Raw genomic sequence first — 12,475 nt, forward strand, 5'->3', positions numbered from 1 at the left:
GGACCTGCTGAGACCATTTCAGTGATCGTCTTCTTAACTCAGGTGAGAATGTTGGCGAGCACGAGGCTGGAGATCATCATGGCTGTATCCCGATTCAGGTTCTGCAGCTTTAAAGTCCTCAAGGGCCGCGTACTCAAAGACCGCTAAGGCCGAAGTGCGAGGCTCGTAGGCTCGTGAAATGGGACGTCTAGCCTCCGTCGCGCTGCCCAGGTTGCCTAGCAACCATGATACTAAACAGCTGGAAACGTTTCATACAGCTTTGTTTGACAGAAATGAAGGAGAACATATTTAGTTCATTTGTTTCTACATGAGCTCTGTGTGATTTGATGAGTATCTGAGGCTGAGACCACAGGACTGAAACATGATTGTTGGGCTTCATTTCTGTGCTGAACAGTTGTTTAAGATTAGCTGTAAATAACAATTAGCTGATGTTGTTCATGAGACTAAAGTCACCTCACTGTGGTAATGTAAATATAATATGGCCAATATTATACTTATTAATCACTTCACTCACAGACAAGTATCTGTGACAGTGTGTATACAGATGTATCATATATAAGAGACAAATATTGTTCATTTAATATGTTGGTACTAAATTTGGCTCAATGCTTACATATATGTGTAAAAAGCAAATGTACGAGCTGTGATAACTGTGTCTGATAGAACGAAGAGTAGACTGATATATGAAATATTCCTTTATTGGGTGAGAAAATCAGACCATGTCATAACTGCTGTAAGTCACACATGGAAATCAAATGTGTGATAAGCTGCAGGATTCAAATACAAGTGTAACTTATAAACACATGTTCATACTTTTATTCCACAATCAGAGAGAGAGAAACAGAGAGAGAGTGCAGGACAGACAGACAGGTGACAGTCTCAGGTGTACACACTGCTACACAACAGCAGCAGAGAAGCAGGATTTAGTGTTTGTGTTATTACGAGTGTAAACAAGAAGAGTTCCAGATGGTGCAGTGGACACATGTGTGACTGCTGTGATTAAAGCATCTTTCTTTCAGCTTAACGAGTGAACCGTCAGCTCGTTCAAACACACGTTAAAGTGCGTTTGGCTCGACACCACCGAACAGAGGCAGCAATATAACACAGCTAACATTAACAGTGCAGTGAATCCTGCTTGTGCCGTGATGTTCAGGACTGCAAACCGAGCAGCATCACTGACTTTCAGCTTGTTGTGTTTGTGGATATATGACTGACTTTAATTATCCACAAAATCATCACATTCTCTGTCAGATTAAGGTCGACTATTGAACGGCGTATATTTTAAAGGCTTTAAAAGCAAGTTAACGCTGAAAGTACAAACATCACTAATGTCACATAACTCTGCCGACAAGGCATAGCTATGGCTATGAAATGCTCTTTGTGTATCACTTCTTCATTATGAAAGATGTCATTAATGCACTAGTAATGTCTCATCTGGAGTATTGTTCAATCATTTGGTCAGCAGCTAATAAGACAGATCTTAACAGACTTCAGTTAGTCCAGAATAAGGCGTCCAGATTAGTGTGAAGATGTTCATACTATACTAATATTGATAAAATGCATAATAACCTTTCTTGGCTTCCTGTACAGGCTAAAATATTCTATGGCTTACTTGTAGTTCTAAAGAAAGCAATTCTGTTAAACACACCACATTTATTCTGCTCAGCTGCAGTATCCAGATGAAATACATCATCATATTACACAGTTTTCAACAAGCTGCAATTTAGTAAATGCTCGAGTTAAAAGTAACATTTTGTAAAACTGTTACATTTAGAGCAACTTTTAAGTGGAATAAGTTGCCTTAAAAAATTAAAGAATTATTCAAAACTTCAATGAACACTTAAAAGCCGATTTACAGAGCTTTTAGTTGTTGTAAATATTGTAAGACATGATTTGTTTTTGAAATTTGTGTAATGTGCCTCAATGTTATTGATATTATTATTATTATTATTATTATTATTATTATTATTATTATTATTATTATTGATTGCTTATATTTGAACAATTGTGAAACCTCACTGTGGATGTAAGAGTGAAATTATGTGGATATCTTGAATCCACTTTATTGTGTAATATTTTATGTGAGTATTTGACGGAAGACGAGCAACATCTGTTGTGGAAGCTAACGGGGTTCCTTTAGAATAAACAAACATAGGATTTATTATCACTGAATAATTCTGTATAAATCTATACAAATTATAGAAATATGTAATAGGAAACAACAAAATAATCTAAATTATAAAATAGTGTGTGTGTGTGTGTGTGTGTGTGTGTGTGTGTGTGTGTGTGTGTGTGTGTGTGTGTGTGTACAATCAGGAGGGATGGGCATGATTTTAGTGTTTGAACAGTCATGAATTATCTTTAACAGCAGGTTGGATGTAATGTGTTAGAACTACCAGCAGGTGGGGATAAGAGACCTTTAAGGTGTTTGGTGCCACGCTCCACCTTCAGGTTTAAAACTAGTGTTAATGGAGTTTGAAGGTTGAGTTTGTTCCACGACTGCATTTCACTCACTGCCTCTGTTTGTATCTCTGTCACTGCAGGACCAACATGGAGCCAGAAGTCAGCGCTCTCAGGAGGCCGACAAACCTCACAGAAGAAAGGGAGAGAAAAAACACACATGTGACGAGTGTGGGAAGGGTTTTACTGTGAGGGCTTCACTAAAACAGCATCAGGTCATCCACACTGGAGAGAGACCGTTCAGCTGTGACTTGTGTGGAAAGTCTTTTTCCTTGAAGGGTTACCTAAAACAACACCAACTCATCCACAGTGGAGTTAAAGCGTACAGCTGTGATCAGTGTGGCAGAGCTTTTACTCAAAGTAGCCACTTACAGAGTCATCTAGTTACCCACTCTGGAATTAAGGCATACAGCTGTGACGAGTGTGGGATGGAGTTTACTCTGAAGGCTTCACTAAAACGGCATCAGGTCATCCACACTGGAGAGAGACCGTTCAGCTGTGACATGTGTGGAAAGTCTTTTTCCTTGAAGGGTTCCCTAAAAAAACACCAACTCATCCACAGTGGAGTTAAAGCGTACAGCTGTGATCAGTGTGGCAGAGCTTTTACTCACAGTAGCCACTTACAGAGTCATCTAGTTACCCACTCTGGAATTAAGCCATATAGCTGTGATCAGTGTGGCAGAGCTTTTACTCGCAGTAGCAGCTTACAGAAGCATCTAGTTACCCACTCTGGAATTAAGCCATACAGCTGTGACATCTGTGGAAAAACTTTCAGCCAGAGAGGGAGCCGAAATACACACCTACGTACACACATGGAAGGAAACTACAGCTGTGACCAGTGTGACAAGAGCTTCAGGAATCTCATATCATACTCTGCACACAAACGATACCATGTTACTAATAAACTGTTTCACTGTTACCAATGTGCCCAAACATTCACCTCATTGTCTGCTCTGTGCAAACATCAGCGCGATCACTCAGGGCTGAAATCACTCCCATCACTGGATCACAGTGAATCTGAAGACACAGAAAGATCCTCTGGTTTCTGTGTCAGACTCAAAAAGCTTGAGATCAGGCTCCACAGAGTTCAGATAGAATAATTTAAACTTGTGTTGAACTGAACTGGTTGCTGGGCTGAACTTCTACATAATACAGATCTACATGGGATCTTCTTTTCTGTTGTTTTACTGAGTCAGTTTTGTCCTTTTTTCTCTGTCCTGGTTTTGCTCGTCTGTAAATGATTGAAACTCAGTCAAATAGTTCATTGTTCTCCAGCAAAACGTTTTGGAAACTCATGTTTAACCTTTAAAACTCTGACATGTTTTAGCACACAAGGCTTCATCGGGGAGTTCACTCATGATTGGACCATGAGAACAAAGGTTTTTAGTTCTTTCAAAGAGAGTCTTGGAGATGTTTGATGTTTCTGTTTTTTCTACATAAAGGAATAAACTATTTTTCTTGCTTCATGTAGTGTGGAAGTTTTTAATGTTTCTTCATCTGTGATGTTCTTGAATGTGTTCACGTGAAGATGGTATAAATAAACTGTTGTCAGAGATTTACAGTTATCAAACAGTTAGGTGAATAAACAACACTGAGACACTTGGAGACGGTTAACGTGCTGCACGGGTGAGGGCTCAGAGAGGACTCACACCGAGCTGCAGTAGTCGTTTATTATTTATAGCAGGGTGAAACAAGCATAGCAGTTTCCTCTAATTTTGCATATATGTGTGTGTGTGTTGGGACTAACGCGTTATTAAGTAACGCGTTACAGTAACTACGTTATTATTGCGGTAACGAGCACGGTAACTAGTTATTATGCCAAAATCAGGAACGCGTTAGTCGTTACTGGGATTTATTACTGGGTAGGGCATTAACAGGGAGAGGTGGGCACAAAGAAATACTTTTCTTTCTTATTCTCATTTAAAATGTCTTGCTTTTAAAAAATAATTATCTGAATCTTACAACAAACGATTGATAGATTGATGCATATATACCATCAAAACAGTGTACATCACTGTCACAACAGCATTTGTTTTCATTCAAAGGCTTTATAATTTTTCCTATAATGGTGGGCCGGTCAGTCAAAATGTCCGGGCCAATTTTCTGTCCCAGTCCAGCCCTGTATGCAGCTCATCTGCAGTCTGGTGTTACCTACATCTTCCTATTCAGAAGGCAGAATTTCCGAGTTCTGAGTACAATCGAAAGCACCACGACTGCAGTTTTTGTGTTGGATGTAAAAGGCGCACATGACGCTGTGACGTAGGCTAGAATCATGGCAGCAGTGAATGACGGTCCAGGCGTGGGATTTCTCTCATGGAAATATGCACATTATCTTTTCCTTTCTATTGGTAGGTGGCACAGTGCACTTGTGGCAAGTAAGCAAGCTAGAAGACTGGCAAAGTTATGGAAGCAACACATTAACAAGAGAATTCTGAGTAAAACCAAAGTTACTTTCCCTAGTAACTAGTTACTTTGAAAGTAACGAGTAACTTGAAGTAACTGAGTTACTTTTGAGAGAAGTAACTAGTAATGTAACTAAGTTACTATTTTAAAGTAACTTACCCAACACTGTATGTGTGTGTGTGTGTGTGTCTAAGTTCGTATAAATGTCATAGGGTGAACTTCCTCTTTCTATAAACAGAGCGAGTAGTACATTTTGTTCTTTTCCTATTAAGAGTAAAATATGAACATATACTTCAATGCAACATAAAACTCATAAAAGCGTTTCTTCTTTAACATCCCCTCCTGATGTTAATGTTTTTCACTTAATCATACTTTATTATCAGCCAACAATCACTTGCTTATAACATTTTCAATTGTAGCATCATTCAGTATGTGTGTGTGTTTCTATACTAAATCTTCTTCATCTTCTAGTGGCAGTCCAACATAGGTAATTACTGTGGCCTATACCATTTTGTCAATCATGGATCTTATGCATGGTAGGATACATGTAGAAAACAAGCATAATAATAGAAGCAGAACTCCTATCAGTACGAGTCCTTTTATCACGAGGGTCTTCCAGCTGCCACTCAGCAGCCAGGTCAGCCAGTCCTCATTGTTCGTGACATAGTCTTGTTGCTGCGCATTACTCAGTTGTCGCAACTTGTCTAGGGCGGTGGTCATGGTCAAGGAGTGCACGTTGTCCGGGATATAGGTGCAACAAGTGGTGTTGAATAAGACACAGAGGCCCCCTCTCTCAGCGAGAATCATGTCCAGGGCGACCCTGTGTTGCATGACCACTATTCTGATCGCGTCGATTTCCTCATTCTGAGCCTTATTTATCTTTGTTGAGCTGTTCAGGAAAAGTCCAAATCGGTAGTCAAGAGTCTCAATTCTTAACGTGTTTTTTCCAGTTCCGACCCATGGGAACAGTGAGTGCAGGACCTTCTCTCCGGTGGTCCACAACTTGAACTCCGCTGGTACATCACTGCCCCCGATTGGGTCATGGGGTTGCACGTCATCAGTGTTCCTCTTGCGTCGTGGTTGGTTCTCATGGAATACTCTGCATGTGTGGTCTGACACTAAAATTGGGGCGCAGAGTCCGGTACAAGAAAAGCTCACAACTAAGACAAAACTGCTCCTGCAAGGAAAGCTCACTGTTATGCATGCAAGGTGATCAGCTCTAGGTGAGAAGACATTTAAATCTCACACTTGTTCTGCTGCATTTTTGAAGCTCAATTCCAGGAACAGATCGCAGGGTTCATTTTTATATACACTGCAACTGCCATGAGGACAGGGCCATTTTTTTGTTGTTTGTTTTTCCTTTTGCTCTGTGCAGCATTTTGGCAGCATTTTTAAATTTCTCTTTGTATTTTTTCTTTCTTTTACTAGTGAAGAGATGTAGCGTGAACAGTTATACAGTCTAAATATCCCATATGGGTCGTGTGAAATGGTGTTTTCAGTTTCATTCAGTTGAAGTAAAGAACGTTGAATATTTCTAAGTGTGCTGTTTTGAACCAACATGTCACAGTATGATCAGTGCTGTAATTTTTGACAGTCACTGTATCAATGTTATTTTTGCATCTCTTGAATAAAGGTTTTGACCTGCAAGTGCTAATTTCTTTAGTTATTGGGGTAAAATGGGTAATGTTAATAGGAAGGTGTTTTCCAATTCAGTAACCTAATTTAATGTTAATGGAAACTAACATTATCTCAAATTGTTTAGTTATAATTGTTGTTTAACTGAATCTTGATTTTTGATCTTGATTTGTTCTTTCCCAACATTTTTCAAAAGAAACAGTCTAATTTCTTTGCTGTGATTGATTCCAGAGAACACGGAAGAACTGACATTATTTAACTGTTGATTTATGTAGATTCAGTGGAGGAGTAATGTCAGTTTAATTCTTTACCTACTGTCAATGCAGTGAAATTAGACATTTTGTTTTGAAAGGTTACTGGTGGATGCCAGCAACCATCTTGGAAGAGAACAATATAATCTGTTATAAGGCCTCCATTTGAAAATTGTGTATTTGATACTATAATATAATAGCAAAATGTAATTTGAAGATAACATGTAGTATTTAAGTGACCAAGTAGTATTGGGTAAAAGTTATTGAATGGTGTTGGGATAAAGTGAGAAAATTGTGAAGGATTAAAATATTCCAAGAGCTCAAATAACTTCATCAAAACATGTTTAAGTCACATTTTATCAACACAAATTGCACAGGCTTATTGAACATGAATAAATTGTGTTAATTTAACTCAATTGTTTAAGTTGCTGCCAAAGCAAAACATCTGTGTGCAACAAATGTCCACCATTGAATTAAGTAAATCCAACAACATATTTTTTTCAGTGTAGTTTGGACTTTATGATTTCTGTAACTGGAAAATATTATTTTGTTTAAAGACAGAAGTGACCGCATAGTTGCAACATCAAAGGGAAATATTAATTAATTAGCATCAAGTATATTTGTTGCTTAAGCGTTTGCACTATAACTTAAGTAGGATTATAACTTTTAAGGAAGGAAAGATTTCAGATATTTAGTTCACTGTTTCAGTTATTTTATATGAAATGAAAACATTTACGTTGGTCAAATATGATGCTCTAAATCAAATAAAAGTTTGAAAATAAATGATGTATTTTTAAATGCTGCAACAAATGTTCACAAAAAGTAACTATAATTAAAACCAGTTAAACAAAATCAAATGTTTGAATCATGCTTAACCAAATGCCAGGCTGGAGAGCTGAACCTAAAGTATACGTAGAAAGATTTCAACATCTGAGCAGTTTTTAATGTTTTTATCACATATAAATGTCACAGCAGTGGGTCCTGGCCCAATGCTTTGTGTTTTTGGTTTTCTTTGACTCTTGTTTTTCTTGGTTTTTGTTCTTCTTATTTATCAGGCTCTCAGTAATCTTAGTTCTCCCTCCCTCAGTGTTCATTTCAGCCTGTGTTTAGTTTCTGTTCCCGTGTCCCACGTTTCATCGTTTCATGTCGAGTCAGCCCTTTCTCTCTGTTTCCTGTGTCTCCCCAGTCAGCCCCGCCTCCCTCGGGCACTCATGTGTGATACAGAGTAATAAACCTGACTACATTTGCTACACTCTCTTTATTACCTGTTACTTTAAAATTCATACACTAATTATGTCTGCCCATCTCTCTAATGTGAAGGTCAAAGGTCAACATCCCAGTGACATAAGAATAATCCCAAAGGGGCAAAGGCAGCGGTTAATTTAGCACATTTAGCATTAAGGGTACAGCAAGGATATACTTTTACTTATTGTGGCAGGGGTGTGGTCTCTGGCCTGCTGCAGTGGAGGCTGGTGGCGGGACGTTGGACGGCACAGGTGAGGGTGATGGAGCTCATGACTCTCCCCTTTATAGTGACGGAGGAGACTGGCGTGAGGGAAGCGTGTAGTGGAGGAAGCCGAGGAGAGAGCTGGTTTCTGGCTACAAACCAGAAAAGATTGCTCGTGGTCAAATAATGTGTCAATCACCTGTGAATCAAACTGTGTGTGGCTCAGTTCATGTCACAGTGTTGTTTAGTATATCTTCACTTGTCTCACTCTCCTTCTGTTCTGTCCATCAGGACGATCCTCAGCGCTTACACAGATCCTCCATCGATGTTTTGGATCCAATCAGTGATCAGTTCTACGAGGAGGCCTGGATGTTCACCAGCGCTCGCTACACCTCCAGGAGCGGACATTCCCGGACTCTCTCATCATTGCTCTTGGGGACTTTAACAAAGCCAATCTGAGCCATGAGCTTCCCAAATACAAGCAGTATATTAAATGCTGAGGACATTAGACCACTGTTACAGCACGATCAGCGGGGCCTATCGTGCGGTGCCCCGCGCTTCACTCGGACTTTCTGACCACGTCATGATCCATCTAATCCCCGCGTACAGACAGAGGCTGAAGCTCTCCAAACCTGTCGTGAGGACTGAAAAACTGTGGAGCAACGAGGCTGTGGAGGAGCTTCGCACGTGTTTGGAGTCTACAGACTGGGACACAATGAAGGCTGCTTCTAACAGCTTGGATGAGTTTACGGACACTTTCACCTCCTATATCCACTTCTGTGAGGACAGCATTGTGCCATCACGCACCAGGGTGAGTTATAACAATGACAAACCCTGGTTTACTCCTAAACTCAAAAAGCTGTGGCTGGAAAAGAGAAAGGCGTTCAGAAGCGGAGACAGGGACTGCTACAGAGAGGCCAAGTACAGGTTCACTAAAGAAGTGGACATTGCCAAACATCAGCACTCTGAGAAGATGCAGCAGCAGATCTCAGAGAATGACTCGGCCTCTGTGTGGAAAGGTTTTAGGAATATTACAAACTACAAGCCTAAAACCCCCCACTCCACTGATGACTTGCTCTTGGCCAACACCCTTAACGACTTCTACTGTCGTTTTGACGAGCCATCAGGCAGCCTTCACACCTCCAACGGCCCCAACAATAGAGGCACTTTGGACACTAATTCCCCCACCTCTCCCCCCTCCATAGAGCCATCACCACCTTCAAACTGTTCACCTACAACACCCCCCTCCTCACCCCACACAAAAGAGGATTTCACACCAACTCCTCCCACCACAACTCTTCATATTCATGAAGCAGATGTGAGGAAGCAGTTTAAGAGTCTGAATGCTCGAAAAGCTCCCGGCCCAGACGGCGTGTCTCCTGCCACCCTCAGACACTGTGCAAACGAGCTGGCCCCAGTGTTTTCTGGCATTTTCAACTCCTCACTGCAGGCATGTCATGTGCCTGCCTGCTTCAAGTCCTCTACCATAATCCCTGTCCCCAAGAAACCTAGGATCACTGGACTAAATGACTACAGACCCGTGGCTCTGACATCTGTGGTCATGAAGTCATTTGAGCGCCTAGTTCTCTCCCATCTCAAGACCCTCACGGCCCCCCTCCTGGACCCCCTGCAGTTTGCATACAGAGCCAACAGGTCTGTAGATGACGCCATCAACATGGCCCTACACTTCATCCTGCAGCATCTGGACTCCCCAGGAACCTACGCCAGGATCCTGTTTGTGGACTTCAGCTCTGCCTTCAACACCATCCTTCCAGACCATCTCCGAGGCAAGCTTTCCCAGATGAATGTGCCTGATCCCATCTGCCGGTGGATCACTGACTTCCTGACGGACAGGAAGCAGCATGTGAGGCTGGGAAAGAATGTCTCGGACTCTCGGACCATCAGCACCGGCTCCCCTCAGGGCCGTGTTCTTTCTCCTCTGCTCTTCTCCCTGTACACCAACTGCTGCACCTCCACCCACCAGTCTGTCAAGCTAATCAAGTTTGCAGATGACACCACCGTTATTGGGCTCATCTCGGACGGGGATGAGTCTGCCTACAGGAGGGAGGTTGAACGTCTGGTGTCCTGGTGCAGCCACAACAACCTGGTGCTGAATGCCCAGAAGACAGTGGAGATTATTGTGGACTTCAGGAAGCACACAGCCCCACTCCCCCCCATCATCCTGACTGACACCCCCATCACCTCTGTGGGCTCATTCCGCTTCCTGGGTACCACCATCACCCAGGACCTGAAGTGGGAGCCCACCATCACCTCCGTCATTAAGAAAGCCCAGCAGAGGATGTACTTCCTGAGGCAGCTGAAGAAATTCAACCTGCCAACACGGACGATGATGCAGTTCTACACTGCAATCATCGAGTCCATCCTCACCTCCTCCATCACCGTGTGGTACGCTGGAGCCACTATCAGGGACAAACAGAGACTGCAGCGTGTTGTGCGCTCTGCTGAGAAGGTGATTGGCTGCAGACTCCCATCTCTGCAGGACCTGTACACCTCCAGGACACTGCGGCGTGCAGCTCGGATCTCAGCTGACCCTTCTCACCCTGGATACAGTCTGTTTGACCTGCTCCCCTCAGGCAGGAGGCTCCGGTCCATTCGCACCAGAACCTCTCGCCATAAGAACAGTTTCTTCCCCTCTGCTGTTGGACACATGAACAATAAACGTACGACTGTTCCCACCCCTAACACATGACCCTACGCTGTGTTCACTGCATCATTCCATGTTTGGCACTGATCACCACCTGCACTCATGTATATATCTTTCTACATAGCAGTTTTAATTCTTATTCTTACTTTTATTTTTTCATGTCTATTTAAGCGCAATTTATGACAGTATGTTTGCACTGAAGCACCGCAGCAATTTCCTAATGTTGTAAACCTGCTCAACATTTGGCAATAAAACCCTTTCTGATTCTGATTCTGATTCTGATCTACCAGAAGGTGAGTGTACTCCTTTGTACTCAGATTAACATTTTACTTCTTAAAATACATTTTCATATATGAGCTTTCTATTATTTCATGGCCATTTAATCAATATTAAAATTACAAGCATATCAACAAAGGTGAAGCTGTTTTTTTCCACTTGCTGTCACACAGTCATGGAGGAATACAATAAATACATAATCAGTCATAGATCCTGAACAATGACATTAAAAGAAAGTCTGTGGCTCTAAAAACTAAACAGTATAAAGACATGCTCCAAGCTGCTGTTTCTCTCCTACTCCTCTAGGTTTTCCACTGTCGGCCATCCAGCGATGCTGGAGGGCTACCTGGCCAATGCTGGCCTACACAAAGAGGTCCCGGCTCGGAGGAGCTGAAGAAGATCCTTGCCTTCCTTGTCAGTTTCCTCTTCAGTTCCTATCCCAACAAAACCTTCTTGCACCTATTAGCTCCAAAGAGGCTATGGTGCCCGTGGAGGTCTGGACCTGAGGCCTGTGCTCATCACATGGATAGAAAACACTCTGACACCATTCTGGAGGTCTGATGGGACTCTGACCAAAACACAGATGAAATAAAACTTGTGGCTGGAGCTTTTAAAATTACTTTTTCACCTCATAGATTAATGCTCATGATTGCATGTTAGCAAGACAGCATCTCCCCAAGGTGAAACTCTCAGGAGACATTTACTCTTAAACTGTAATCTGGTTGAGACTACTTGAGGAGATCTTAGTAGCGAGTATGTGGATTTAGTCTCTTCACCAACAGCAGACAGACCCATGCCAAGAAAGCAGACATGTTCTCAAAGAAAGCCGAGAGCAGAGATTGGAAAAAGCTAAAAAGAAAAAGCTGCAGCTTCAGACGACTATCTGCCTGTAAGGCTGAAAAAGTCCAGTTACGCTCTATTTTGGAAAAGCTCCCAGTTTTGGTAACCTGGACTTTTATTTCCCCTCTTCTGCTACAGATGTTGACTGTGACCTCAGAGGCCAACTGGACCACACAGCTGCAGCAGGAGTGAGGGAGAGGAGTCTTCATCCAGCTTCAAAGAAAACATCCAGGTAAAGTGACGTGGATCAGCGGATAAAGCCGTCTCCACTTTCAAAGGAGATCCTCTGAGAGAGAGACTCTCTGAGCCGTTTTAGCCTCAAATTATAGGACTTTATAGTACAGCAACACTTTTAAAGGACAAAAATAACATAAACTGTGACTGTAATACAATAGTGAAAATGTAATAGTGAAAAATAATGAATAATTCATGTATAACTTTTATTGTGTTTTGCATATTAATTATATTTAAATAGAGATGTTGACCCTGTCTCTACAG

Source organism: Rhamphochromis longiceps, linkage group LG3 (assembly GCF_057381845.1).
Source record: "Rhamphochromis longiceps isolate RC_006_pf linkage group LG3, R_longiceps_female_GT1.1, whole genome shotgun sequence".
Taxonomy (NCBI): Eukaryota; Metazoa; Chordata; class Actinopteri; order Cichliformes; family Cichlidae; genus Rhamphochromis; species Rhamphochromis longiceps.